Here is a 5,922-nt window from a genome sequence, read left to right as displayed (position 1 = left end):
AAGAAAATGAAGCGATTCGTAGATAACAAGCTCGAGCTGTTGTTACACGCGTCTCTACGTTACGCTCGACACTTGTCAGCTGTGTGACGTCGTGCTATATTTCAGGAGAATTGCGCAAGAAACGGATAGGATAGATATCTTACGCACCGTGTCCCTTGCCAGTTACGCGTGGAGCAGCGCTCTGAAGTTCACTAAAGTCAAGCTCGAGCTCATAAGTGATCAGGAGATGTACGAAACGATCGAGAAAGGAATCAGGGGAGGCATTTGTAACAGCTTCCATAGATACTGTCGGGCTAATCACGAGGAGTGCGACGATTACGATCCACAGCAAGAAAAGACTTTTATCCAGTACCTCGACGTGAATAGTTTGTACCCGTACGCGATGACTTTCCATCTTCCGACAGGTGGTTTTGAGTGGGTCGATCCTTCGAGGTGGAGCGAGATCGATTTTCTCAACATTCCTCACGATTCGGAAGTGGGTTACGTCTACGTGGTAGACTTGACATATCCCGAAGAACTGCACGCACTCACCAGGGATTTTCCCCTGGCACCCGTACACAGGAGTGTGAACGAGAACGAACTCTCCCCCTACCAGCGACACTTGAAAGACGCGTTGGCGCTGAACGCCCCTCCCACAAAGAAACTCTTGCTGACGTGCTACGATAAAGAACGCTACGTCGTTCATTATGCATTGCTCGCACTGTATGTGAGGTTGGGCATGAAAATAAAGCGTGTTCACAGCATTCTTTCGTTCCGCCAAGACAATTTTTTGCGAGCCTTCGTGCACAGAAATGTCACGTTGAGGAATGCCGCCACCACGAAATTCGAGCGACTTTTGTACAAAACCATGTCCAACAGTAGGTTCGGTAAGTCGATACAAAATGTGAGACGCATGAAAAGGTACGCTATAGCCTACGACAAAGAAAGCGCGCTCCGAAAAGCTAGCTCCGTCAGCAGTCAGCATTTTCACATTCTGAGTGACAAGTGCATCTTATACGAGATGCAGAATAGGAGGGTCAAATGCACGCACCCCCTTTACGTGGGCTTTGCCATTCTAGAGATATCCAAAGTCCGAATGTACAGCTTCATCTACGAGTCTCTCTTTTCTCGCTTGACGTGTCCAGTGCAATTGATCTATATAGCGATACGGACAGCATAATTTTTTCTCTCACGTGTGAAAGCCTGGAAGAACAGCTCATGAAGATTGAGAATGAGTTAGATCTGTCTTCCTATCCACCGGACCACCCGCTTTTCAACGACGAGCACGCGAACCAGATGGGGTACTTCAAAGACGAGACGGGAGGTGGTGTTATTCAGGAAGTCTTAGCCATCCGAGCGAAAATGTACAGCATTCTCTTGGCTGGGTCACACAAACAGATCGCGAGAGCGAAAGGAGTTAAGAAAGACGTGGTGAGGAAACATTTATTGCACGAAGTGTACCGAGATTCTCTGTTCAATGAAAAGACAATCTCTCAGAAGCAGTGCACCATCCAGAGTATAAAGCAAACAATGTACACCATTTCGAGACTCAAGAAGAGCTTGGTCCCCTACGACGATAAGCACTATCTCGTGGATGCCGTACACTCGTTCCCTTATGGAAGCTGCGAATACGGTAAGCTTTCCTAGTGTTTTGACGCGTATAGGATTACGATAGTGCTTTCTCTTTGTGCAGCATCGGAAAACCCGGGAGAGAGCCCGTCAAGTGTCAAGAGAGCGTCGTCGTCAGGGATCGAGTGACCGCGGAACAAAGAGCTGCACGCGCATGTAATCGAGAATAAAAGTTGTAGTCGGAGATATGCTTCTCTCTCTCTCTCGCAGACAGGAGAAGCAGGGGTCATCGTGGCAGTGTGGTAGCGGAATGGGTGTACGAAAAGAATGACCATACCGTCATCGTGCTGGTACCGTGACCCGCGCAATGACGACGCTGCGATGAAGATTCCCCTTTTCTGGCACGTCTGATCATCTCGTTCTGTTCGTTAGATCAGACAAGTCAGGGAGGGTGCAGGCATCTATCGTCCAACTTCTTTGTTTGTATTCAATAAACATGTTTCAGTGAAAGAAAAGTCTCGAAAGAAAAGAAAAAGAAAAAAAGACAGAGTCTCGTCAACGTTATTCGGACTGTATAATGCGTTGCATGTCAATAACTAAGCGGTATTTCAATAAATCAATGACAAAGTTGGCGATGTAGACTGCTTGCAAATGTCGCTGCTTCCGCAGGGCGTGCTTACTATGACCGATGGCACGAGCGAGAAGGTCCACGATATCTGCAGCGATGTAGTTGAATTCTGAGTTGGCCAGACTCACAAATTCGCTCATCAGTCCCAGGGGTCCGTCAGGAACCGTTATGCAGACGTTCTTGTAACGGGCGTAGATCCGACGCACCATCTCCTGCAGCGGCCCCGGCGAGATCTCTCCTATATTGCCAAAGCCTACCATGTCTATCACGTACCGAAAAGCAGTGATGACGAGCTCGTTGCGGGGACTTTCGCTGCTGAAACATTCCTTCTCCACTTCTTCCCAAGAAGCGTGGGTGCGGGAACAATTTTGTAACGAGTGGTAGCTGAACATCTTCACGTAGTGATGACGCGAGCGCGGTGCGCGCTGCCTTTAAACAGATAAACGCGCGCGCAAAGAAACGACAGTGAAACCGAAACTCAGAAGCCACCCGTCGCCGCTAGGAGCGCGCGTGCGCAGCAGAGAGCCGAAACCGAAAACACCCGCGGGCGGCGCAGAGGGCGCTAGGAGCGCGGGCGCATGCGTAGCTGCCGCGGCGCGTCGCCTCAGTCAGTCCAGCTCTGGCTCTCGTAAGGAGAAGACGTGCGGCCGGTCGCTCCGTCGTCACTTGATCCCTGGCTGTCGAAGAGAGCGGACGCTCCGTCGCAGCGGGGAAAAAGGTGAGTGATCTACCGATGTTTGCGCTTTGTTTTACCGTGCTCGTGTTAAGCCTCTTCTCGCCGTACGCGAATGTTTAGACTTGTTTAGCGGTGTCCAACCCTGTTGACGCACGTTTACCATCGTGTGGCTAGTGGTTCCCGCCATGTGTTAGCCGCGTAGTGTTGTGACGCTGTGGTTAGGCCTTGTCGATTGCCTTAGGCCTTTTCCCCCGATGTGTAGTGTTTTCTCTGTGCTGTTTAGCAGTAGCGGTTAGGCCTTTTCCCCGCGCTCTGGCATGGTTAGACTTGTCGAGCAGTGTTGCAATTTTTACGTGTCGCTAGTACTTTCTTGTTCTCTGTCTTTCTCGTATAGAGCTACGATGCTGGCGCCATCTGGTGTGATGCCTTGGAACTAGCGTGCCACCTGCCTCTGCAACCGTCGTGCTCCAGTCGCCCGCACCGGCGTGATTTCTTCAAGATGGCGTCGTTGATTTTCAAATAAATCATTTCCCACTGTCTGCTTCCTTTCTATTTAGTTTTTTGTTTCCTACAACCCGAGTTTTACATGGAAAATCCACGACAAGTATTGCACTGAGTCAGATTTTGCCCAAATTAACAATTTTAAAAATTTAAATTTTGAAAAAAAATTTTAAGTATTTTTAAAATAATTTAAAGTAAAAAGTGCAATACTTGCCGTGGATTTTCTGTGTAAATCTTGGATTGTAACATTACTACTAACAGACCCCAAGGATATCGAGTATCACTTTTTTACGGAATATGAGAAGCTTTTTAATGAAGACACTACTCAAGCGACAAACTACGAAATGCTCTCCAGGGAAATGCCCCAAATTTCGGACGCAGCAAGAGAGCATCTGGATCAACCCATTACAGCAAATGACGTGACACTGCCATTGCAGAGCCCACGGGAAACAAAGCTCCTGGGCCAGATGGCATCGGCACAGCGTTCTATAAAAAGTTTAGTTGACATCGTCGCGAATGTGTACGCGGACATCTACAGAAAAGAGTTGCTGCCACCATCAATGCGACAAGCTAGTCTTGATTCCGAAGACGAACACATCGGAACCCACACAGGTAAACCAGTTTTGGGCCTATCAGTCTGTTGTGAACTGCTCCCAGTAAACCACTAATATTCCTAGGATATCCCTACAAGGTTGTGAACGTCCTGAATACCTGGACATCCAAGCGATATCTGTGGGATATCCCGGAACAACATTTGCGTTTGTTTTACTTAGTAAATAACTGATGTCCCAGGGACGTCTGTGGGATATCGCGCTTTGGATGTTTGAAAAGAAGCAGCCTGTATCCCCGAGGTATCCATGCAAGATCTAGTATATACCAGATTTTGGGCACTGAACTGATTTGAACCATTGAACGTCAGTGGGATGTCGCTTGGACGTGGCCTGGAGATATACGGATAAATATGTGATGTTTCACATCTTATTTGGACAACAACTCTTTTCATGCGCTGAGAGCAAGCAAAAACTCCTGTAAACCTTAACTAGATATGGGGGAACAAGTAAAACCATTATATATCTCTATCGTTCGCGTGCAGCTGGCCATGCAACGTATTTATCAGTGCGTGACACTGGGCGAGCAACAGTATTCGACCACTTTTACAGCTCCACTCGACAGGTAATCATGTTATAGACAATAGCCTGAATTAAAAACACAATACTCGATAGGAACGAATGTCAGAAACGTTATTGGCTATACCTTGAATCTGCACATACACGAATTAACTGCAAAGATGCACCCCCTCACCGTTACATATGTCTTACGCCGCAATACTCTTATAATGAACGTGCCACTTCTTTTATTTCAGTATATGCTCCAGCCATTTCGGCAACACACTCTATTGTGGATGCTCTGGTATGCCTCCGCGTACGCGGTGAGGTGGAAGGGGGCGCACAGTGGGAGACCGCACCTTTAAACACACCTTTAAACGCACCGCACTGAGCACGAGCATGAGCACTGCCACCGTGTGTTGCCGTTTCGGAAATGTTAATTGAGCATAGTCAATGGGATAGGCCAAGTCAAAGGTTCTGTTCAGTTAATATGCTACGGGGCCAGCTATAAATGCTCCATTGCAACCATGCAGAATACCTATTAAAATGCTGCATTTGCTAGCGCTGAAGCCACGGTTAAATGTCCTTAAGTGACGCCTATGCGACGTCCATACGATGTGAGAAAGCGGAAGAAATCCTGTCGCAGGGACGTCCGAAGTACGTCAACGGGATTTTTGGCAATGTCCCTGCGACGTCCAAATATCCACGAACGGATATCGTGTGGACGTCCGCAGGACGCCAATGGTGTACTGGGTGATTGCAAGGTTTTGGGGAAAATCTTGGCAAGACGACTGGAAGTAGCTCTGCAGCATGTTATCAGACCTCACCAATGTTATGGACTGAAACGGCGACGCATCAGCACACACCTGCACCTAATGCGGCTGATATGGGAAAAAGTGGAAGCGTATGGCATCCCCATTGCAGTACTGCAACTTGATTTAAGCCGAACGTTTGACAGGGTTTCACACATATTCCTTTTCCGTTTAATAGACTGGTCTAAATTAGAGAAATTTACTATCAAATGGTTACAAACCTGCTACCGCGAGTTAACGACTTTCCTGGTAATAAACGGAAGCAGAAGTAAAGAGATATCTGTCAGTCGGTCCGTGCGGCAGGGATGCCCCCTGTCGTCGATCCTGTTCGCTCTGTACATCGAACCACTCGGCCGCATCACCCAGGCGAACGGTAGAATACACGGAATGCAAAGTGAGGCAGGGACGGTGACGCTACTCGCTTATGTCAACGATGTAACTCTCGTGTGCTCCACCAAGGAAAGCATAGAAGCAGCAGTGGAAGAAGAACGAAGATTTTGAGACGCATCAGGAGCGGAGTTGAACTGGAAGAAAACAGCTGGAGCATGGATTGGGCCGTGGAGTGAAGCCCCAGCAAGGTACAAGGGGACAAATTGGACATCGCAGATTGATCGATACCATGGGGTGTCAGTCAAACTCGCAGAGTGTCTG

Source organism: Ornithodoros turicata, chromosome 1 (assembly GCF_037126465.1).
Source record: "Ornithodoros turicata isolate Travis chromosome 1, ASM3712646v1, whole genome shotgun sequence".
Taxonomy (NCBI): Eukaryota; Metazoa; Arthropoda; class Arachnida; order Ixodida; family Argasidae; genus Ornithodoros; species Ornithodoros turicata.
The sequence above is the reverse complement of the archived record's forward strand: the minus strand, read 5'-3'. Positions refer to the sequence as shown.